This window comes from Catharus ustulatus, chromosome 7 (genome assembly GCF_009819885.2).
Source record: "Catharus ustulatus isolate bCatUst1 chromosome 7, bCatUst1.pri.v2, whole genome shotgun sequence".
Taxonomy (NCBI): domain Eukaryota; kingdom Metazoa; phylum Chordata; class Aves; order Passeriformes; family Turdidae; genus Catharus; species Catharus ustulatus.
This window is the reverse complement of record NC_046227.1, coordinates 21,309,057-21,333,885: the sequence shown is the minus strand read 5'-3', so window position 1 is coordinate 21,333,885 and position 24,829 is coordinate 21,309,057. Positions and strand designations below refer to the sequence as shown.

Below are 24,829 nucleotides of genomic sequence, written 5' to 3'. Positions count from 1 at the left end.
TCACTTCTGGTATATTGATGGCCTTGATTAAATTAATGCAGATGTAATTTTTTTTAAAAGGTTTACACTCTGACTAATTGTATGCAAAATAAATCCTCATTTAGAGAAGCTCCTCCTCTTGTAAAAGGTCTTTCTGCTTTCATAACGTAAATGTTTCTGAAAGCATAGAAGGGGGGGTATTGTTGTTTCCTTTGGCATTTCTCTTCTTATAGTGGTAGAAGAATATGCATCTGCTTTTCCCTGTGGAGGGGGAGATAATATGATAACCTTCTGATTATATACATAAGCAGGAACTGATCAGCTTCTCTTGTGGTTCGTTTTTAAGGGCAAGTTCCAGTTGGATTGTGCTAATGCACATATTCATGAATCTCTCCAAACAGGATTCACTGCTCTCCAGGGAACTGTTGAAGTATGCATCATTGTTTCAATGAAGTATCTTCATTATAAAACATAGGGACTATAAAAGGTGAATACCATTTGCCAGAGCCTAATATAATCTCTAGTTTGACTTTCTCCCACTATAGTGATTTTTTTAACAGAATCAGAGAGAATAATATGAGACAATTTGAAATGAAATATTACATGAAATTAGATACATGTGCCTTGATGAACAGAATATTTTATTTTCTATTGTTTTATTGAAATAAGGAGAAATTATTATCAGTGGAATAAAAATGATCTTTAGGATCTCACAGCCAACTCAAAGCACCTCACTGGGGATTGCTGGTCTGCAGAGATACAGTTTCCTACTTTCCTGCATTAAATCAAATAGGTATCATAGGCTGCAAAGCTTAGTAAAATCAACGTGTTAAAATTTTGGAAAAGCAAGCAGATGCTGGAACCTACTGAAATCAATCACAAAAAGGATTTTGCTCATTGCAAACAATGGGATGACATAAATATTTCTACAAGCTTTAAATAAGTTGTTGCATTTTTTTTACTGTATAATTATTTAAAAGTGTTCTAGACTTTTGCTTATTTTAAAAAACACATTAAAAATAGAAGTTGACATTACATTTAAATATTGGGAAGGGGAAAAAAGAATGTAGTATTACATGAAGAGGCTGCCTAAGTCAGGAAGCATTAAAGTGAAGTAGCACAAACACTTTCCTTTAAGCAAATATATATATTTCAGGTTTTATATATATATACATATATATATATATACACACACAACATATAGAGATAAATAAATGTGGATTTTTCAGAGTTCAACAAATTTCTTACAATAGAAAATTTTTTTGTAGCCTGCAACAATCTAAGCACCACATAAACAAGGAGACGAGCATGATCCTTGCTCAAAGAGTTTGTTGTCTGAGAAGGTTATGGACAACTCTGTTCAGAGAGATCTAACCCAGTATGTAGGTTGAAGGTCTAATGTTAAAAGTATTAAGATAATACTGGACAGTTTTATTGTTTAGGTTCATATTCTACAAAAATTAAAAATGGCATTCAAGGTAAAATAGTGACAAAGATATCTAGGTCTAAATGAATTGTGACTTCAGATAGTTTTATATTACATTAGAAAATGGCTTATATTTTAATTTGTTTTCACATTGTAAAATTCCTGTCTGTATAGGAGTGAAAACATGGCCTTAAATTCCACTCAAGCTGTATTTGGAAAGCTTAAGTGGGGCTTATATAGTGAATAGGACTTTTCCTGGCGCTTTGATCTGTGATGGATTTCTCTTGTTGTAGCAGTGGTGACACAAGTCATGTGTTCTATAATGACACCAGATTTATGAAAACCTGTCATGGTCAAAAGCAGTCACATGCACATGGAAAAAAATAAAAATCTGGTGCTACATCATCAGCAATATTTGAAGAATTACACATATTTCACAGTTTGGTTCAACGTCACCAGGTCTCTGACAGCAGATAGCTGACATTTGTAGTATGACTGAGAGTTTTCAGCCATCCCCCTCCTCCTTCTTCTCCTCCTCCAAATTCTGCTTAATTGAGTATGTTGGCAACCAGACCTTGAAATATGCTTTGCTGTCATTGACTTCCTTTGGAAAGGCAAAACATCAATATGAGTTTCTATACCACTTTCTTCCGTGATTAGTATCTTTGGTGGCAAACTGGTGCCTGCAGAATGTATCCATGCTAGAACCATGCGATAACATCCTAGAAATCCTGTTCAGGAGAGAGATGGAATTATTCATCAGGGAATGTGGGAATATATTATATAAATAAACATACCATAGTCACATATATAACTGTAGTTAATAACTTATATCTAGTTTATATAACATACTCTTTAAAATATATATAAACAGATATTAAGTATTTTCTATATATTATTCTTATAGTATAGTATAGAAAAATATGTTAATTAATATATTGTATTAATACAATGCAATGTATAATTATGATATATAGTAGTGCATATGTTTCTATACCTAGTATCAATAATAATAAGCTATAAAATATTTTATTTATTTTGTTTTCAAGACCAAATGTTAGTTTTCTATTATTTCCAGATGACTATTTAAATTTTAAATTGCTTTCTTTCTCACAGAGGATGTTAGATTGTACTGCTTTCTGTTTCTTGGTGGATAAGAATAAATCATATCGAAAGAAGCCTCTCTGATTTTGCATGTCACAAATAGGAATTGGCTTTGGAGGAAGTGTCTTGTCAGTGAATGTACACACTTAATGTCATACTTGGAGCACCATGTTAGTATAAAATTCAGTAACAAAGTTATATGTAGGATATGCCAATGCTTTGGGAAAGGTGTTCTCAGAACTTTGTCTTCTATAATTTTATTGAGTTGGGTATTATTCTGGGATTTTCAGGAATTTATAGCCATACATGTCCTAGTACTCTGCAGTAGCCCATCCTCAGTGTCTTGAACAGGTATATAGGTGAGAGCAGTTAAAATGATTTACAGACTGTCTCCTAAGCAAATAGAATTTCATGCATGACATAATTACAGTCAAATCAGAATGAGCAGAATATATTTTTAACATGGCCCTAGCCATCCTGTTACCTAATGGTTGATGTATACAGATTTAACTGCATATCAGTGCTTCACCAACATGACTGAGAGAGGTCTAGTTATTCAGCAGTTTTGGAAAGAATCCAATCTACTTGGATCAAGCTATAGGTAGAAAACTATCCCTAGAGACAAAACTGGGAGTTGCAAAGGCAGCTGATTCATCTGCCCCAGAAAGTGGCAGATTATGGAAATGAAGTTTGAAAGAATTTTAAGGGAGGAAACTAAATGACTGAAGTTACTAAGGAGTAATTATGGAAATCCAAGGAAATATGTTGCTCACAAATCACAAATACCTATGTTAATTGCTCCTATGCCTGCAAGATAACTGCCTAATGTTGATTTTGCAATTTTTCCCCTATGTATTGTATTCCTCATGATAGTAAAAAAATAACATACAAATAAGTGAAGTTTTCGTTACCAAAGGAATGACAGAACAATATAATTCATACCAGGCAACATAGGATTTTGTAGTAACTCAGTACATAATTTATGCAATCACTATATTTTTTTCAATAAAATCTCCTATTTCTAGGATAATATATCAGGGTAGCTTGTGAGATAGCCTTTACACAATATGATGGGCACCACAGAAAGATGCATGTGCCTTCAGATATAGGTAGGAGCCAAACACTGTTGGTATGGTTTTCTGGGTGAAATCCCAGTTTCCTTCCTTTCACTTCAGTAAGGTGTGACTTTCACCCCTAGTTTTCATGTTGGGCTTGGGATATTGCTAACATAAGGCATCAAATAATTATCTCTGGTCAATCAGAGTTTTAATACAGATCTGATGGTTTGAAGGATAAAGTAAAGCAGTGTGGATCAAACCTGTTCTGAAGGGATCTTAAAGGTCAACTTGATAGCTAAGTCATCCTTAACTCTTCTCTTCGTGTAGAGACTTGCTGATTACAGTGCTGGGTGTGGAGAGGTGAGTGGCACTGGACTGAGCCCAGCAGATCAGTCCACAGAGGTCACTCCCCCATACTCAGGTGGTAACTTCTCATGCAGAATCTGCATTCCATGGAAGAGTCCTCATATGTCAGTCTTAAACTCAGTCTTTCATTTTATTGGCAAATCATATATCATATGAATTGCACTGATATATTAAATGTATGTACAGCATAAGTATGAAAACCTCTCTTTACAATTAATTCGATTCATTGCTGTGAAATTCTACTACCATTCCACATAGTAAGGCAAAATTCAGATCTTGTTTAAAAGCTTTGTCTAGGAAATCAAAATATAAAAATTAAAATTAAATGGAAAAAATCTTCATTTCTGTGTTCTAACTACTTCATATTCTGAAGGGCAAAGGAAGTAGGCTCAAATCTATGCCTGCAGCCTCATGCAAGTGAGGCAGAAAGTCTCCAAAGTTATAGGAGTGCAGGGATCTGATTTAAAGGCAGCTGTATAGACACAGGGAAGGAATGTGTAGGATTGTTTGTTCTCTATAAACATGAGAGCTTTTGGCATACAGAATTTTCATCTGTCTGAATAATAAAAAATACATCCTAGGCCACAAGCAGATATTTTTCTTCTCTTAGGGGAACACATGTGAATAAAGAGAAGAGCAAATTACACATAAGGCTGAACAGCTTTCAGAGAAGCAACATAATTTTTTATACAATAGTCTTCACATATTCAAATGCTAAAAGAAATTTAGAGGAGTATTATTTTGGATTATCCATCTTCACTTAGCAGAAAAGACTACCACTACAAAAAAAGAAGGAGACAAAAAGAGGCATTTGAAAAAATAAACAAAACAAAAGCAATTACATAAGAGTTTATTTTTTCTTTGTATGTTCCCTATATCTCTCCATGTCCCTAGAAGTCCAAAGTGAGTCATAGCTATAGGGCTTTTTTATGTCATACCTCATACAAAAAAGTGACACATATTGGTTACCTATCAAACTCCTTACTTTTCGTCTCTTTCATACTACAGGCAGAATGTAATACAGTAATACAAAGATGTATATAAAAGCAATTTGATATAGACACAAGCAAAGTTATATATTCAATAAAATTATATATATTCTTGCAAAGAGAAAAAAGAAATGTGCTAATATAGCAATGTTATCAACAAAAATTTGGTGTAATATGCGTACAGATAAATAAAAATACTCAGAAATTTTTCATAGTATGGGAGGATGAAATAATCATTCATGCCACCTTCTGCTGCAGCAGAAAGCATCAAACGAATCCTTTCCACTTGGAGATGGGTATTGTACTTTGACTTTTTCCCATCGTCTATTTGTGCTGTCAGGTCAAATAATAAGGTCAGAGCTTCTAATAGCTCTCTTTTTTTCTCAGGGAGCAGGTATTTTTTTCTTACCTTATCCTATTAAAAGGTGCATGGATAACAAATAAGCCACAGATATCAAAAATAAATGCGGTTTGTTGATTGAAAGCTCCATCTGGTTTATTTGGCACCAGCTCCATTTGATGATTATGACACAATCTTCAGTAACATCGAAGTCATGTGTCTTTAAACTTCCCGAAAAAGAAAACATTATTTATGTGTTATATAGAGAGCCATATAATGCCTCTTATTTTTCCATACGAGTAAATTCATTACGATAATAAATCAGACTGCAATAACTACAAAGTAAAAAAAGTATCAAGTAAGGAGTTCATCGGACTTTGTTTGCAAGTGCCAATGGACAGTATTCTGAGGCCTTGCATCATGTTTTCAGAAGCATTATTTAATCTGCAGAAATGGATAATAATTGGTTAAAAAATCCACATCCAAACACCTCTCTTAGAGGGTCCTTATAAGTTCAGTGACTTACCAGACTGCGGAAGTTCAGTCATTAAGAAAATAATTGGGGGTAAATAATAAACTGTATGTTTCGAAATCATAGGCAAGGTTAATTTTGAGTTTTATTCTCCTTACAGAAAATTTACACATGAAGACGAAAACCTTCTTTTTCTTTTCTTTCTCTGTTTTTCCCAGCTGCTGTAAAAAGGAGATTTCATTAAGTGGTAGGTCAGGTTCATTTACGTCCAAGTAAAAGAGAAAAGGAGCCCTTGGTTTCCTTCTGTCACTGCCGTATACTTTTGGGAGGGGAGTGGAAGGGAGTGGAAGAAAGGGAAAGCATGTTAACGGGCAATCCTTTATCCAGATATGGGTGAGAAGCTCTGCCTATCTTTCCAGTCTCACGTAGCAGAGTGCTCCCTGCAGCCTCAGCTGGAGAAGCTGCTTTCTGCTCTGCATTGCCACAGTTCAAAGAGATGCAGCTCTCAGGTCTGTAAAGCACACTGAGGATGAAAATGGTCAGGAAAAAAGTTTCCTATACCAATATAGGTCATTATTTCAGTGACTCCTAGAGCCACTTCAAAACATTCTGGACTCCTGTGTATTTCTGCCCCACTGTATCATCATGAATACCTGTAACCAAGAACTGAGCAGTGACATTATTAAGGCAAAAGGAAGAGAAGAATCCTGCACTACTGACTGCACTTTTGAGAAATGGGCTGGATATGAATTTTGTTATTCAACCAAATCACAACTCTTACCTCAGTGAGCTTGGCAAGTGTTTCAAAACAGGGAGTCCAAGGTAAACTGCAGTGCTTGTCTCCACTTGCCCTTGCTCTCTGCCTTTGCTTTCTCCTGGAATTCTTGTGGGAAGGAGGAATTTTGTCTGCATTAGACAGAGACTGCAAAAAATAGGGAGAACTCAGCCCTCACCACAGGGAGTGTGACACACACTGCAGAATGAGCACGGCCAGTGCAGAAATTCAGCTTTCGTAGAATCCCTTGTAGTCTGAATCTGAATGTAAAGCTACTTCCCACAGGATAAAGCCAAAGAGAAGAGAAACAGCTGTCAGAGGGATCCTGCACTTAGCTCAGTGCAGTTCCCACTGCAAGTCCTCATACACAGTCTACTCTCACACTCACCCTTTGACAGAAGCTTGGCATCTCATCTGAGGGCTCCATAATTAAAAAGACCCTGTGTTGAAATTTGAAAGCTTTGCAGACTTTATTTCATTTTATTAACAGGATGGTTATTAACAAGGATATGGAGCTCTTTGTTACAGACGGAAGTTTGGGAATGGTATGAAATTGTCTTTATATGGTTTTATACAATCAAGTTTCCCAGATTGAATAATTTTAGACTGGATTAATGTCCTGAATATTTTTCTAGATTCCTGTTTTCTATTTTGAGCTAAATTATCAGAAGCAGAAGCTCATTAAATAATGCTGAGAAACCAAATGCACCAGTGTTAGATGTGTTTTAGCCTCACCATGGGCTCCTCTTCACTCTGGCTAGAGTAGTGCATGAAGGTTCAAACCAGCTCTCATCTCATTCATGGTAGCTGGCCCATCTCTAATCACAACACAACAAACTGCAGTGGCAGCTCCACAACCAGGCTATCAACATGACCTTGTCATTTCAATTTTTCACACAAATTCTTTCCTTTCCCCCTATGCCTGTGCAGCACATCACACTAAAATCTCATCTTTCTCCAGCCTACTGCCAAGGGCTACTTGTCTGAAACACAGCTTACTCTGAGACATATCAAGTAGGATGAAAACAGTAACACTCACAGAGCAGAAGCTTGAGCTGGACATCCCATCTTTCCCATGAAACTCTCTCACCTGCTCTTTGCTTTGCCCTGTGCTGCATTCCAGGGCAGCAGAGGTTGTCTTTGCCTTACCTGAGTGCCTAAAGAGAATAATAGACCATTACATGGGTTCTAAACATGACAGAAATAAATGTACCACAATAAAAAAAATCAATTTTTTCTAACATGAAAACCAACAGCAATACACAGGTTTATTTTTCTAAAATCCCCTAATCTTGATTTTCTCTTCCTTGTCCCTAATCTGTTCCCATTGTCTGAAAACACAAAAGCCTCAGAGATTTCCCATCTTCTTATCTTCACAATGACAGCAAAGCTCATTGAAGCAGGGACAGACATTTAATGCAAATAACTCAACAAATTATTTCCGATCACTCCATTCTAAGATAATAAAAATATCACTTAGAATATGTGGAGTACGTTCAAACAATTAGTGAACTAATGGAACTCATTACTTGCTCACAGGTTTTCTACATGCAAAAAATAAATAAGAAATTGCATTTATCTGAAAAAATTATTTTGAATTACTTGCTCAGTTTCAGGTATGTGTACACTAAGTCAGTGGTTAGAGAAATTTATCAGGCTTCTAGCTCTGCCTGATCCATCTTCTCCAAAAAAAATATGCCAGAAAAGTGATGACAAGTATAGTAAATATTTTTTCTAAATCTTACACTGTGATCCATTTTGAGAACTGAGGGTCTGGTTTATGCCCAGAGGCTCTGGTTTTCTGACCAATCTTATTTCAATGGAGGGCAGGGTTTTAAGGATGATAATTCTGCATACAGAGCATGTTTTATACACAGAATAAACTTTAACAGTGACTTTCTACATTGCAGAAAGGGACTTCTGATTTACTTCTGTCCATTTTTTGAAAGGCCAGAAATCTTCTCCTGTGGGTGTAAGAAAATAAAGCTTGCCAAAGTGTTAGATCAGACATGGTTTTTCATCTCTGTCCATTTTCTGTCACATGAAAGACTTCTGGAGCTAGCAAAACATGCTTTTGTTGACCAGCAAAGATCAAAAAGGCAGCTTATTTTTGTCCTTCAGCCACTAGACTGATACTCTCAGTTCTGTTAACATTCTGCCCCCATTTGAACTGGACACTTTGGAAGTATCAATAATGCAAGTTGGAGGGCTGCACTAACACTCATACTGTATTTGCTTCTCCTTCTACAAAATTAAATCAAGTTGAAATCAAAGGAGACAATCTCAGTCATATAGGCAGAAAATCTCCTGCAGCTTTGCAGCAATTCTCAGTGAAATATTTGAAATTATTTATGTTGGCAGCAGTGACTGATCCACATTGAGAGTGCAGAGTTAACAAAATGCTTCCACCCCGTGGAGACATAAACAAAGTGTTGGAAGCCACTCATCATGTCATCCACCTTCTCCCTGCTTCCTTGACAGGCACTTCTCCCGAAACAGAATGTTATTTTACAGGAACATCAGAAAGTGCAAAAGTAACTAATAAAACAGTGACAACCCCACTGTGACCACAAGGACTAGTACCAGTAAGCAGTGCACCCCTATTACTTATGAGCGAAGAGAATATATGCAGCCATCAGAGCCCTTGCTTAACATTGCAGATTGGGTCAAGAACATATTCTGCAGAAGAGCTCAGACTATTTCTCTGTTTCAGACTATTTCCATGATGAGTGTTCTTACAGGATTCAGATGACTCAGTGGATCAAAACCAGAAATGTCAGCTGCGACCGGCTGTGTCAAAAATTGTTGTTGTCTACTACAGCTGGCTGCTCTATACTCAGAGTTCAACTACAGCACTCCTAGTAGCTTTGTAATTGGCAGAATTATCCTCAATGCATCTGTTGTTGAGTGTGTAGGAATGTTTGCAGGCGAGATGTACATACACATAAAAGGACTGTGTTGAAAACACAGTAAAAAGCAGTTAAGTGTTTAGCCACAGCTGAGTTCTCTCTAATTTGCACTAAACCAGAGAAAAGTAACAGCATCTTGCCATACTGAAATACATTTCATTACAGGATTTCTAAGCTCATAAGCAGCCACATTGCACAACAGATGCCACACTGAATGGTAGCTGCTGCCCTACCTCGATGTCCCAAGTAGCTTCTGCAGTGAGGGAAGCCTTTGTCCATGGCAAACCTGGAGTGCTGTGCAAGATTCTGTCAGCTAGTGGGTCAGTGTGGTTCTGGGGACCTGTTTCCTACACAGACTCCCTAGAACAGCTAAGGTCACAGTCCCTGGGCCCCTGAAGACAGTCTGCAGCTGGATCAGATTGCCAGACTCAAAACTCAGGAGGAGGAGGTTGCTTGTTCCATATTCCTCTCTCCTTCAAAAGCTGGCAAAAGTCAAAATTTCAGAAGCTTCTTTGGCCCAACTGTGCAGGTTTAATTTCCAGATGCTGTGGAGAAAAGACACAAGGAATTTTCAAAGATACTTGAGCAAAACTTTTGCCTGATTTCAATCCAAAGAGTGAAATATGAGCATGAAATTTAACTGAATTTCCGGCGTTTATACAATCTTTAAAGAATTAGGTTTTGCTTCTTAGGCACCATCCTCTCCCCAGTCTTCCTTTTCCTGCAATAAGAATGGATCTAAGAAAGATGAGACATTTGGTGGTATTTTTATGCCAATAATAAAAACTTGCCCCATACTTTCACAGTTCTCAGGGATGCTCACATGCATTTCAGTATCTTCTCATCACTTGCAGTTAGTTTCAGATCTCCTTTGGCTAGATCATATGTGGTCTTCCTTACCCAACATTTTTTCCAATATTCAATGGCACTGCATGCCTCCATTTGTTTACTTTCCTTTCTGAAGCAGTGGATAGTTCTCCTTAGAGAAGATTTTATAGACAAGCAAAGTGAATAGCTCTGATGTACATTAAGTATTTGAAAGAATAATATAATTTAACCAAGGTACACTGCTCAATGACCTAAATCACCTGCTTTCATAGACAGTTGACATTATTTACATTCAGGCTTTTTTGTAGGGAGGCATTTGAATGACCCTTCAGAACGGAGATGCTCAGTAGAACACTCTGCCCACTGCCTCTGCACCTCACGCTCGTGCTGTGTCTGGTTACCCCGTGTGTTTCAGTCAAGTGTCTACAGCTCTGAAGGAAAAAGACGTCTTTTGTTTTTTGTCAGTGAAATCACTGACTTTAAGACCATGCTCTGTACACATACAGAACTTGATTCCTCTCACTGATGAAACATATCTAGAGTACCCTAAACCTGTCAGCTTCCTTATGGGGAGCCAGCCCTTGACAAGGGTGAAGCCAACACTGAGTAATTTCAAGACATAAGCCTCCTTTTTGTTGTGATATCTGATGTGGCTGTAGACATAAAACATTCAAAGACTTAGGTGGTATTTTTTCAGTGAAAAATATTTAAAAATGAAGCTGTAGTCAGACAGCTGAGCTGACAACAGCTTACAGAAAGTGAACAAGTAAACAATTGCAGAAGTCTCCAGACACTGCAAGACAAGATGAGCAAATATTTTCTTCCTTTGAAATGCAACTTGTTTTACTAATATTTATTTGACTGTACCCCAATGACGTGAAATTATACAGGGAAAATTATATGAAATTATACAGGGAAAAAATACACTTAAGACTATGGAGGGGTATCAGTATGGATTTAAAATTCTAATGTCATTGTAACACCATAACTTTCAAAATTATTATGGTTTTAATAGTCTTATTGAGCTTTATAAATTTAGTTTGTTAGAATATTGTTAGATTATTTTGTCTTGCCTGTATAGAGTTATGAATATTATTCTATGTAATGGCATACTATGATGTATATGATTCAACTTCGGACTTTGGAGTTGATGGCATTCAAGTATCCGTAAGGATATGACAGAGGTTTACAGCCAGCTGTATACATCCAGGTTTTGTGTGATGCATCATCTTTGGTCTCTCCTACCTCCTCCTTTACATTCTATTACCTGACCATAGCAGACATTGTGTGACTTCTCTTTGGTACTCAAAGTATTAACTGCAGGAGTCATTTGGCCTTTTATGTCATATCACTTGTTTCATTCTGAGAAGGGATAACCATTGCTTTTGTGATTGCCCCCCAAAAATACAGCAACTGTCAAAACACGGCATTCCAAGCCTACAATTTTGGCAAGTTGCTTATGTTTCCAATCCAAATATAAGTACCATGGAAAATTTCAATTCTAATTTACTTCCCTTCAGAAACCTCATACTGACTTCTGCTCAGGGGATGAAAATCTCCCATGAAGAGGGAGTTTAGAATTCAGGGGTGGGGAAAAATGTTTTTAGTTCTTGAAGCTACCTTAAGCAAAGATTTGCAAAACTCAACCTCACGCTCCCTGTCTTCTTAAGAGTTACATCTCCCAAGAAACTTCAACTTTAAGATCTCAGAAGAATGTGAAAATATGATAGTCTTTATCTCTGTGGGGACTAATTATTGCTAGATGTGGTTTTGCACATGTAGAAATGGCTCAGTTTCAGCATGTGGAAAACCTAGGAAACTAATCTGTGTGGTGCACCAATTCTGCTCTCAGGCACAAGAACACACACAGTTTCTGTATGTACTCTGTAATGACCTTCAGTATGATGCAGAAATGTAGGGGTGGCTTTTACAAGATATCCAGCAATGCAAGGCTGCTACAAATCGGATAAGATCCAAGCCCTTGCTGTGTAACTTCCACAGCCTTAATGATGTTCTTAATGGCTATGTGGGCTGAAATTTATGGTTTCAATGTGAGAGCTGAAAGTTGTGGTGTTTTTTAAGTTTTTTTGGTTTTGTTTTTGTTTTTAATTAGATAAAGAAAGAAATAATATGCTGGAGTGATTCCAGAGACAGCAGATACAGCTTTTTAGTTTTTTTACAGCACTCAGGTAGTGTACCAGGAAAGTTTTCTCTTACACTCCCACTAAAGCTGTAAGCCAGATTCTGAACCCCAAATAAATTCACTTAGTTTCAGAAGTAAGGGAAAGGGAAGGCAGAGACTGCAGAAATCATATATATCTTACCTTGAAGTTGAGTGTCACATCTGGAAAATGGGGATAATCTTTACTGTGCAAGCCTTAATGTACTACATGCAAGTACTTTTCAGGAGAAGCCTGAATTTTATTGTCTTTTTTAATTAGTCCATTTAAAAATATATATATTAACCTCCCTCACTTTACAGTTGCTGTAAAGCATATAAAAATCTGCTGGATGTAATCTGAGAATGAGGCCAAAGGAGAAAAATAAAACAACATTTTAAGATTAGTTTAATTTATAAATGGCACTTGACTCTTCCTACTTGCCATACACTCTGAGGAAATGTGTATATAAAGTGTATTTCCTTCTCAAATTATCAAGTCTTTATTATTAAGGGTAAATATTGATTCAAAATTTAAATATTATTACAAATGTATAATAACAAATTAAAATTATTAACAAATACGAGTAACACCCTGAATCCTTTTGGAAAAACACTGGTTCAGTTTTTTAGAAGTTCATCATAACATCTATTTGTAGCTGCTTTGGGAATTACGTGTTTACTGTCAGAAAAAAGAGCAAAGAATATGGAAACGCAAAAAGAAACATTTTCACTGATAGTGCTAGAACAATCGTGCCTCCAAGAACTCCACTGGGTATCAGGTTATGACTTTGTTCAGCTAAGTTTCAGCTGTTTAAATTTTTAAATTTTAATTAGTTTCAGGTGTTTTAATTTTTTCAACTACCCCTTTTTAAAGTATTTTACATAATTTTATTCTGATTATAAGGTTTTTTAACTACTGAATATGTCGATTTCACCACAGTTTTTCTTCTTTTTATTTTAACAACTTGAGGACTCATATCACAACTCAAATATCTCTTTGTTCTTTCAGCCTGATTTAAAGGAAATTGCCCTATGTACTACAGTAGTTTTGAATGTATTAAAAGTTTTAAAAATTGTTAATTATATGAAATATTCTCACAGTTTAAGTTTAAATGATGCAATTAGCCAGTTACAACTGGAACTACCAGGCCTTATTTAAAATAATGAGGTCTGACAGTTATGGAGCCTGAATTATTCATTGATAACTAGCTTTTCCTCTTTTGCAAACCATGGCTAACATTAATAACAGAGGTGTAAGTGTGAGAACAAAAGAGTTTGACATTGGGAATACAAATATAAAAGTTCTAAATTGTTCCTTAATTAAAATTACTATATGAGCCATATTTTCCAAGAAAAATCATTAAGACTACTATTTTCTCATACATTTCAACTTTTGTTTCTGCAGGGAATCACTGGTTAAAGTAACAGCACTTGATGATTCATCATTCAAGAGAATGTCTTTAAAATAGAGTAAATTTCTGCAACAGCATTCTTTTAAAGGTGCTATTTTAAAAACAAAATGCAGCACTTTTTATTGTGATTCCTGCAGTTATAAAATTACTTTCTAACTGCACAGAGCCCTTCCTAGTATCAGAAGTATTTCCCATTGCCCTTCATCTTGCAATGGCTCGTTGCTTTCTCCATGATAACTCCATCAGCCTCAAGGACAGCTGCTTTATTTAGCACACCTGAGCACAAATTAAATATTATTATTTTAACGTGAATATTGACATTTACATCTAGTGGCTAATTTCACAAAAAACTGAATTTCCATGAGCTAATTGCTTGCTCTAAGCCTGGATATTTTTCATTAAGATTGCTGAAACCAAAACAGAATCTCTACATAAACTAATCTAAAAACAGTGAACATATCTGTCTCCTAATTACTCAAATGTTCATATGGATCTGGATGTCTTTTATGACTGAAAACAAGAGCTTATGCAATCGAAGTAGAAACTGTTACACATCCTCATTCTTCCGCAAACCAAAGCAAACCAACACCACACCAAAAAAAAAAAAAAAAAAAAGAAAATCTGGAAGTAGGACATGCTGAAAGAGTGACTCATCTGCAAGCAGGAGTGACTGATCTTTGTCTATGTCTCTTTGTCACCACAACAGATAGCATTACATCACCTATGATATCAAAACTAGGGATCTTAAACAAGCAGAAGCCTAGACTAAGTTTGGGATGAATTGTTGAGTTCCTGCAATCTCACAACACATCAGTAGTACTGTTTGGAAGATAATTATGCAACAGACTCTCAGAGTGACATTTATACACAGCATTCCTGTGAGGCTTAAAGAGGCTGAACCTCCAAATGGATGCAATGGTGCCTGTACACCCAACTTTGGAGCTTCTGAAGACTGCAGTCTAAATGTGTATTTTAATAAAGTATGTTTCTATTTTATTGTATTGCTGTACAGCTCCCCAGTGCAGGAAGATCAGAGAGGCGAAGGTCAGAATAAATACTATATAGATATTGAAGTCTGTTCAGTGAGACTTTGAAAAGGAGGCTTTGAAAGATGGCTATTTTTATTAGTGCAGATGCATACAATATAACCTGATTTTTTTGTGTGTGCAAATGTCAATTTCAGTATACATATTGTTCACTGAAGATTATGTCATTGGTCAGGAGGGAGGAGAGCCCCCAAATGAATGATTAATAATCAATGTGTCTGGGTTCTTATTTTATTCTTCAGAAAGAAAGAATGAATTAATAGTGTCTCTCCCAAAAATGGAAAAAGAGGTCCCAGAAATAGGTCACACCAACTACATCTGTACACAGAGGGGTCCTCTCTGTAAGTGGATTTCCCTAGTTTGGGCAGGGAGCCTCAGCCTCCCCTCTTACATCATTGCTTCACCTTCCTACATTCTAATGCAATTAAGGAGAAAAGGCAATATAGATCAGAATCCTATTAATTTTTTATACAATCATGAAAAACTGAGAGAAAGGGTGGAGAATTACCTAGGGAGAAGGGTTTTGAAGGAGGCCCAAGGTAATGCCTAGGCATGTGCTCTCTCAATGGGTGATCCAAAGACTTCCACCAAGTCTGGGCAAAGAGCAGAATTATGTCCCAGGATGAAGGCAAATCAGACTGTGACCCCAGGGGAGTAAGGGAGACAGTAAGCAGCTTCTGAAGAAATCTGTGTTCTCTGACATTCTGTGATAAGGTCTCTCCAAGCAGGCGCAAGACACATTAAATACCTGCATGTGTCATTTTATATTTATGTATGTTATCCTGGGGCATTGTTCTTTTTTTGGAAAAATAACATTACTTTGCATTGATAAACATTAGGTAGAATCAATAGAAATATTTGTCAGGACCATATGGTAGTCTGGGATTTTTTTCCCCCAAAGGAAGAAGTCATTTGATAGAAAGAATGGGTTTGTAATTATTCAATCTCTGTTAGTAGCAGAGTAGGGAATTACTTCAGATTGCTCCCATGTTATGTCCTAGGTGCCAGTTAGATCTGCCTCCAGGCAAGCTTGTGGACATTCCTTTTTTGTCAAATTACCTGTTTTTTTTCTTAGAGGAAACCTGCTAATTTTGACAGCCCTTCCTCCCTCCCTCCCTCCCTCCCTCCCTTCCTTCCTTCCTTCCTTCCTTCCTTCCTTCCTTCCTTCCTTCCTTCCTTCCTTCCTTCCTTCCTTCCTTCCTTCCTTCCTTCCTTCCTTCCTTCCTCCCTCCCTCCCTCCCCCCCCTCCCTCCCCTTTCATTCTCTTTCCTTCTTCCCTTATTTTCTCTTCCTTTCTCCTTTCTTTATCCGTCTCTCTCTCTCTTCTTTATCCCTTTATTGATGCTGTTGATTCCTAGATACAATCACAAAAAACCAAACCTGAGACATTGAAGTGCAGATATTCAAAGGCACCGATTATTTTATGCTAATGAATGAACCATCTAGTGATACAGTATTTCACTTGTTGTGCCCTCCTGGTGGTAGCACAAGATAAATCCAACAGTGTGTTTAATTAACTAAAGGAAGCAGAAACAAATCTCTGTGGGTTAATAATATTTACGGCCTAAAAATGAATAAACTAAAGAAAGTGAGTAAATTATGTGGTACAATTCAGAGAAAAATGTAATTAAAATAAAATTTTCATGTATTCCAGAAAGTGCATCTGTAAAGATATGTGCAGCAAGGCACATATCTGTGTGAGACAAAGCACTAAAATTGAGGTCATCACTGAGGAGTTAGCAAAAATATTTTTCTAATTATAAAAAAGAATGAAGTCAAACTTCTCAGGAAGAAATATTAGATCTTTTTGTCTACATGGTGATTAGGTTTTTTTCAAATCCATATAATGCATGGTATCATATGGTGACTGAACCTTAATTCAAGTAGCTCAACAACATGAATAAGAAAATGCCAGGTCCATTTAACTGTGTCCTTTGTCAAATGCCAATAGAGATGGTGACTTTTAACAAATATCCAGTAGTTAAAAATATAAAATACTGTAAGTAAATAAGGCTACTTGGATTGTATTAACATGGTCATTTAATTCATTTATGATTCCTATTCTTTGGCTGGAGACTCACATTTTTTCCTATCCCTTAAAATAGTCTGTGGGTCTGGAAATTTCTTAGAAAGAAATTGGCACAGGCTTCATCAAAAGAGATCCCAGAAAAAACATCAGAGCTTCACACCACTGTGCTAGCTCCAAGGGGGCCTCAGAAATTTAACTCCATGGGATATAGAGATGCACTCTCAATAGCATAGCCAAGTTGTGGGCTGTTTCATGGCTTTCCCACTGAAACATGTGCATTTTGAAGTGCTTCTGAGTCCAAAGTCTTGTACAGCTCCAAGCCTCAGCCTTGCACCCTTCAGTGGAAAAGACTTCTTTACTTGCACATGTAAGACTCGTTCTTTGATCAAATTACTTCAATTTAATTGAGAAATCTATATTCACACAGGGAGCATTAGCATTTTGGGATTAAAATGATGAGTGTTTCCACAGGCCTATCTGTATTATGGACTGAAGATTGAATTTTCACTCAGTTGTGCAAGTAAATACAGAAGGATGACAATACATCATATTTGAACTTTGCCTTGACCACACATGCACATTTTGTGAAGCACTAAATAGTTCTGACTCTTAGTAGCTTGTCCCTTTCCTGCTCTTGAATATTTTATGCCGCCTTTAGATTTCTAGGTCTTGATATTACTGCAGTTTTGCCTGATTTAGGATTTACAACATTTATTGACAACAGGAAAACATACTCCCCCTCATATCTCAATAACTCTTCAGATCCTAATGTTGACCATGATCTCATTAGCCATTGCTCAATGTCTAAACCTTGCTGTTTAAGTCGAGTAGACATTTCAGGAGGATATGTAAAAAGATTTGTTAACATTATGAGATCGATTCACTGTAATGAATTTAAAAGAGAGAATACTTACTGGTGTGTGTCACTACATCACATACACACTGTTATTTATAAAACCTACAAGGTTTTGTAAGGTCTATCATAAGATAACCTCTTGAACAGAAAAGCAATGATTTGTGCCTATTCAGTAAAAAAAAACCCAGTACCCATGAAAACACACAAAGAATTATGAGAAATACTTTAACAGCCATGAGTCCAGCTTAAATTTTTCTGACCAATTTCACTGCCTTATCCTGTGGTCACCAACCTCAGGGGTGAGATGCCTAGCATGGTATGGAGGCACATCTCTGCTGAGGGCTGGGAGCAGGGACTTCCCCTTTGCAGATTGCACACCTGGCCAAGCAGTGGGTGAGCAGGACCTGTCTAGAGGGGCAGAAATGTCCAGAGATGCCTCCAGAACAAAAATTACTTAGGCAGCTACTTGGCAGCTCCCTCTCCCTGCTGCAATGGGCTCAGCAGAGATGCCCCAGAATTGCACATCACCATCATTTCTTCCTGAGAGGAGAACAGCACCATCTCCAGCTTGACAACCAAGTGACTGGAGGATGCTTTCCTTACCTGCCTTTTATTTGTGAACGCCGTTGCTGCGACTTGCAGCCAGGTCCCCAGCCAATTCCATTATCCACTCTTGACTCTCCTTTCTCACTGATCAAGAGGGACAGAGCTGCATAAAGAAGGGAGCAGACAAAGGGGTGAAGAATTTATCAAAATGAGCAGACCACTCTATGTACACTGGTAGTCTAATAATCCCCATTCCTTACACCCATAAGAATCAGAAACTTCAGATTCCCTCTAGTTTTGTAATGAATATAATGTGGTTTTTTATTTTAAAAAAATTAACTGCAGGTAAGTGTCGTCATTTATCTACAAGTAAGGCATGGATGAGACAACACACTAGTTTTGCTTAAATTATCATTTATGTACCTGGAAAGCACAGAAAAATGCATATATATAGAAGCAATAAATGTAGAAGCTCCTCTGCTTTAAATGCCTCTTTAAATTTTCCACTGTTCATGCAAAATTATTTATGTCAATATTTTAATTTCAGTCAGGAGGGGTGGAATCAAAGAAAGAGTGACATCCAGGAAAATTGTTGTCAGCAAACTGATGACTACATACCATAATTAAGAAATAACATAAGGAAAGAAACAGCTTGGTCTAATTGTGTTGTATTTTGTGAGTTTAGTGCTAAAGATCAAGGACATATTAAGACACAGATATTACAATATTCCTAAATGTATACCATTGTAAGATGCATTATATACATAAATGATCATTTCTGTAATCGTAAGAATATTAATGCAGCAGCTAATAAATAAATAAGCACCAAAGGACAAGAATATGACCTTAAAATCCTTACTCAGCTGCCCTATTAACTTTCTGAACACCACTGAAAGTGTGTGTCAGCTGCTTAAATTAAATGGAGAGTAATTAAAATTACACAAATAATAGGTGACTGGGGTCAGTCTCCATCACCCTATCTCCTATATTTCAGAGTATTTTACATTTTTTCCATCAATATGCAATCTTAATTTTCCTTACACATCTCTCAGGTACTGTTGGTTTAAAAACAACTTACCATAAGAAGCAGAGCTTTTGATTGATGGTCAGAACACAGGTTTTGGGGACATACCCTTAAATTCCTTCCCATAGCATATCAGATGAGTCAATTTCTCAGAATCTTTGAGTATAAATGCACTTAATCATCTTCCGTTTTAAAAAAGTGCTTTTAGGAGGAAAACATGAATAAAGGGGAATAAAAAATCAGATCTATATCTAAGATCACCTTTCCCATGAAGGTGGCTTGCATTCAGCAAATGAGCAAAAGCTGTGCTCTTATGCTCTGGAACATTAAAAGTAGTGGGCAGAAAAGAGAGTGCCTCAAAAACAATCCAGACTTTTTATTGCATTTTTACTGTGATAAAAGCAATAACCATAACAAAAGACAAAAAAAGGTGAGACAGAGAATTGAATGAAGCAAGATGAGGAAACCAAAAGGCACCAATATCTCCCCATAGGGTCCTGACCAGAAATAGTTCTTCCTTCAGCAAACAGTGAGTGCTCTCTTAACACCAAAGCGTTTTACTCTCTTTGCTGGAAGCCATTGCACAGGTACAAATTATTTAATAATCACTGTGCTGACAATTGATAGACATTCTAGCATTGTCCAGAAAGAAATTTGAGGGCATGATCTAAGCACAGTATCCAACGCATATCTTCAGTATTTCTTAGAATGAAAGAAATAAGTGGAGCTATTTTGTGCTGTTAACATTAGGTATTGATAAGGTAAAGAGAGAAAGGTGAGCACAGGTGTCTGTGCCCTTGACAGGGGCATTCTGCAGCCTGTAGAGGCAAGAAAGGAGAAGGGGCTCATAGCTTTAGGGACCCCAGTGCACAGAGGGGTTTCACAGATGTCCAAACCAGTTCTGTGATTTTGCATTGCAAGGTCTGTACTGCCCAAAGCCCCGGGTGTGGGTCCAATCCCCTGCAGCGACTGCATGGTTCACAGAACACATGAGTAGGGAAGGAAAAAACACTGAGCTATGAAGCTATTATTATTGTTTTGGGTGTAAATAAGTATTTAAAGCCTTTGCAGTGTCATATACTTACTTGTTCAAGCTAAAAATGCATATTACCTAATTTTAGTGACATCAGTCCCACTAAATCTACTTCACAAGCCCCTCTGCAGGGTTGAAAACCCTTAGTATAATAAAATTCACTCTTCATGAAATAATGATAACAACAATTTTTCCAAACAATTTAGCAGAATTGAAAGTATTTAGTTTTATTCCTCGGTAGTCCCACCAATGCAGGCTCTAGGTCAATATTTTTTCTGTTTAGGTGGTGCTATGCTCTGTCTTAGATTTCCATGTGCTCATTAAAGCTCTGGTTCAGTGAGAGCTCCAGAGACTTGCAGTGAAGTCCTGCTGTTACAGCTATTAATGGTGTAGCTCTGGAGAGTCATACGGGACATTTGCTGTATTAGACCTGAGGGTAAGCCCAACTCTCTCTTCTGGAAGAGGTATTTTGATCAATGGGTGAATATGAATGATTCATAAAATGAGCCCTGAATGAGTACAAAAGGAATTCTTACATAATACTGGCACAGGAGTCAGAGGAATTTGGCTAAACACAGGCAGAGGTTGGCAGAATGTGCTTTAGCAGTTTCACATCTCCTCTCACAGACTACAGCTCTAATATTGTCTTTTTTCCTAGAACAGTATCAGGTACAAGCTCATCCAAACAGGAAGTTTTGTTTCAAAAGTTCCACAGCAGGGCATACAAAAAAGACTCCCACAAATAAGAAACCCAGAAACCCAAACCAAAATCAAAAAAAGGCAGGCTGCCACACTATATAGCCACTTTATATTTCATAGCTACCAAGTAGTTATAAATATCTCCAGATTTTGTATACTGCAAGGAAGCACGGTGTATATATTTAATATACTAATATTATCTACTATGTTTTCAAGGTTTTGGACTATGCCAAAATCTACAGAGACTGAAGATCTCCAACTGAGATGGCAGAAAATAAGATTAGATTAACCCAAACCACATAGATTGCCATTCTGCATCTCTCTCTCCTTCTTTCTGGCTCTGAAATTCTCCTTTAAAAGGAGTTTCATGGAAATCTTATTCAATAATACTGAATACAGAAAGGATTCAGCTACACATCTAATCAGCTATTAGAGATTATAAGGAACAACTCCCTTTTTGAGAAAACTGAGAAATGCATAAGTCTGCCACATGACAGAAGAGCACAGCTGTGGCTACAGAGTCCTCTTACTAAAGCAAAGTAAAGCTCCCTCCAAATAATGGAGTCATTCAGAGATGTGAGTGACTAAAGTACACTCCCTCCCCACAACCCACATCTTATGTGCTGAGACCAGCTCAGTATAGAGATGCTGCTGTGGAGGGTGGCTCCTTGTAAGGGGGGCCTTGGATGTGCCTGGAGGTCACACAGAGCCATCAGCATCCAGCCACCTTCTGCAGAGACATCCTGCATGGGGAAAGCCAGCAGCTGAATGGTAGGGCACTGTCTGACAGTTCTTTGGCTCATTCTTTGCTCCACAGGTAAGCACTGAGACTTCTCTGGGTGTTCAACTTCTTTCTTCAGGTGGTTAAGGAGATCTAGTTAATATATTCTTCAAATATTATGCATGGATGCTAAGTGAGTTAATAAAAAAAATCTATCTATCTATCTATCTATCTATCTATCTATCTATCTATCTATCTATCTATCTATCTATCTATCTATCTCTCCTCACTTTGCCTGTTCTCCTTTTATTTTTGTCATTTCTCAGTAAAACTGAAGACAGATGGGAAATGTAGTTTCTTACAAAGTCATTGCAGGTTAGAATGTCACTGAACTTGAAAAGACTTTATTGCAGTCCTCCTAGAAATTGTCTCCCTTCAGTGTTTACCTACTCACCACCTTTTTGTGATGACTGAATTTAGGAGGAAATTCTCATTTTAAGCAGTCTATTTTTACAGTAACTTATCAAACAGTGGCCTTTAGCTGTTGTTCTGTGACAGCCACTCTATTAAAATCCTGATGTAAACAAGTGGAGAAGGTGAACCAGAAGTGCAGATATTTGCACAGCATTACTGTCAGGTAAAATTTTAAAGATAGGTTTTATGAACCCATTATTTGCAGTCAAGGCTTTTGACTACAGCTTCTGAAATCATTTAAGTAGACAAAGTGTTTTGTCAAAACATACTGCTGGGAGTCAGTATGTAGCTTCTTTTTATGTAATTCAATTTGGTTCTGATGTTTGCACGAAAGTGGGATATCTAGCTGGGCAGAAATAGTGGTGCTGTGTGTGATCACAATATGATTACTTTCTAGAGTAATTAAAGTTAAATGCCTTTTGTTTTCATTTAGTGCTTAATGCATGCATGCATGCATAATTGCAGTGTACATACAGACCTATCAAGGAAGATGCTTGAGGGCTTTTAAATACAAATAACAAAATCCAAAGATTTTATAGTTCTCTTTGTTGGAGTGGGATATGCATAGGAATGTATGCCCATTTTAAAATCACAGACCCCCGTGTCCTGGAAAGCTGTGCTTGACATGACTCTGAAGGAGATGGGCACTTTAAAGAGGCAGAGTTGTTTCTGGCCTTTCAGCTCTGAGCTTCATGCCTGAGGTGATGCTGGACCAGGGTGCCCTGAGACAAGCTGGCTTCCTCTGCTCCCCAAGGTGCTGTGGAAAGGCAGCCTTGTTGTAGCATGTGTGTGTGGGACAAGCTTCCTCTACCCCAGACCACCCTGCGTGTGCTGAGATTGGCTGCACACGAGGCACCTTTTGAAGAACACAACATAAACGTTCTCCAAATATTCACTCACTTAAGAGACTTTCTGCACTGTACATTTCTAGCTCCCCCACTTCACCTGGAGAAACAGAGACAGAAAATATGACCTGATCCTGTTGGCTGGGGGTTTCCTGAGGTACCAAGCAGTACCATTGCTGTTGGTGTGGTCTGGCATAATTTCATGTAAGCATTTCACATCCGCATTTTGGCCAAGCCATACCTTACAGCATTTTGAATAGAACCAGCAATTCCCAAATGTATTTTGAGAAAGTTGAGAAAAGTTGGAGCTGTAACAGTTCCAAATGTAATTTCCAAACATGTTTAAATTACTACTACTGTCAATAGAAATAGTGATGACAGGAGTAGAAGATATTTATCTCGTCACACAATATTAACCTACAGTTTTGATGTATCTTTTGTACAAATATATGCACACTATATTTTGGGAAAGTCTAGCCAAATAAAATACACAGTGAACAGCAAGCTGTAACAGAAAAGTTGCAGGGCATGACGACCAGACTAATATTGTCATAGGACTCCAAAAACCCCTTCTATGCATCACTTGAGCCACCCAGCTGTAATTTCATGTATCAGGAGTTCCACATTCAGTCCAGTATTCCCTTCTTTTAAAAATCAGTCCTGGTTGCACAATTTAATCTGCACCATTTTCTAAGCCAATTACTTGGAGCAGTGTGACCACTGGTACCACACCAGCCTCAAGTCCTGTTCTGCCACAGCTGCAAAAGGGGCACTGAAATGGCACAAAACCAGCTCTGTTTGGCCCTGGTCCAGCAAAGCACTTAAACACCTGTTCAGCTCAAGGTATATGAGTAATCCCATAGAAGACAAGATGATAAATTCTCTGAGCTAGTACCTGCTTAGATTCATAGACTGTGAAAACAGAAGGGAACATCTAAACATCTTGTCTGACCTCCTGTGTACCATAGGAGTTCTTAGAATTCATTTTTGCTCAGTCTTTCCTTTTTCTCAGAAGAAAACAGCCAGCTCTAATGTCTGAATTTTGGAAAAATTATCACTGTTTTATATAAATTGTTCTAATGATTAAAAATCCTCACTAGGACAAATTCATGCATTTTTTCAATCAAGACTTTCTGAGGTCCTTTGGATTCACTAAATATTGTTGGTTTTAATTAACTGGAAGGAAGAGGCATGAATCATCACATTTCTCTTTTTGTGTACATGCTTATAGACTGCAAATAAATCAGCCCTTATATTTCAGTTTGGCAAATTGATTGGCAGTGCTTTCCATTTCTCAACAGACAGCAGATTGTTGGGCCTTTTAATCAGACTCCTGTCTCTTCTCAGACTCTTCTGTTATTGTTCTACATCTCTGCAATTATGGGTTCTGGAATAACACACAGTACTTCAGGAGACATCAGTACTCACCATAGAAGGAAAAAAGAGATTCCTACTCATAGTCCTTCTTTTTTCTCACCAGGTTAAGGTAGGATCTTTTGGCTTCGTGGTGACACTGAAATTTTACACAGAACCATTCTTCACTGCCAGTCCTTTCAGTGTAATTGTTTTCTATAAGTTCAATCTCCTTTAAGTGCCCCCGCCCTCTGTTTTTTCTCAGTACATGGTCTTACATTAATTGAAATGCATAGTTTGATTGTGCCCAACTTAACTGCTACCAAAGTACCCCATAACAGTTTTCATTATTCCTTCATCTCTTATTTATATGCTTTATTCACA

General features: G+C 37.3%; 2 long non-coding RNA genes across 2 annotated transcripts; both read right to left on the bottom strand.

The window, feature by feature from the left end:
• Positions 1-1,205: 1,205 nt before the first annotated feature.
• LOC116998416 lies at positions 1,206-8,042 on the bottom strand. The gene is made up of 3 exons (XR_004418387.1): positions 6,516-8,042; positions 5,332-5,489; positions 1,206-2,136 (listed from the first exon to the last, which is right to left on the bottom strand). It is a non-coding gene; the product is annotated as an uncharacterized LOC116998416 (long non-coding RNA).
• A 115-nt stretch (positions 8,043-8,157) lies between these two features.
• LOC116998417 lies at positions 8,158-19,513 on the bottom strand. Its single transcript, XR_004418388.1, has 3 exons — positions 19,375-19,513; positions 18,354-18,459; positions 8,158-9,963 (listed from the first exon to the last, which is right to left on the bottom strand). It is a non-coding gene; the product is annotated as an uncharacterized LOC116998417 (long non-coding RNA).
• Positions 19,514-24,829: the final 5,316 nt, after the last annotated feature.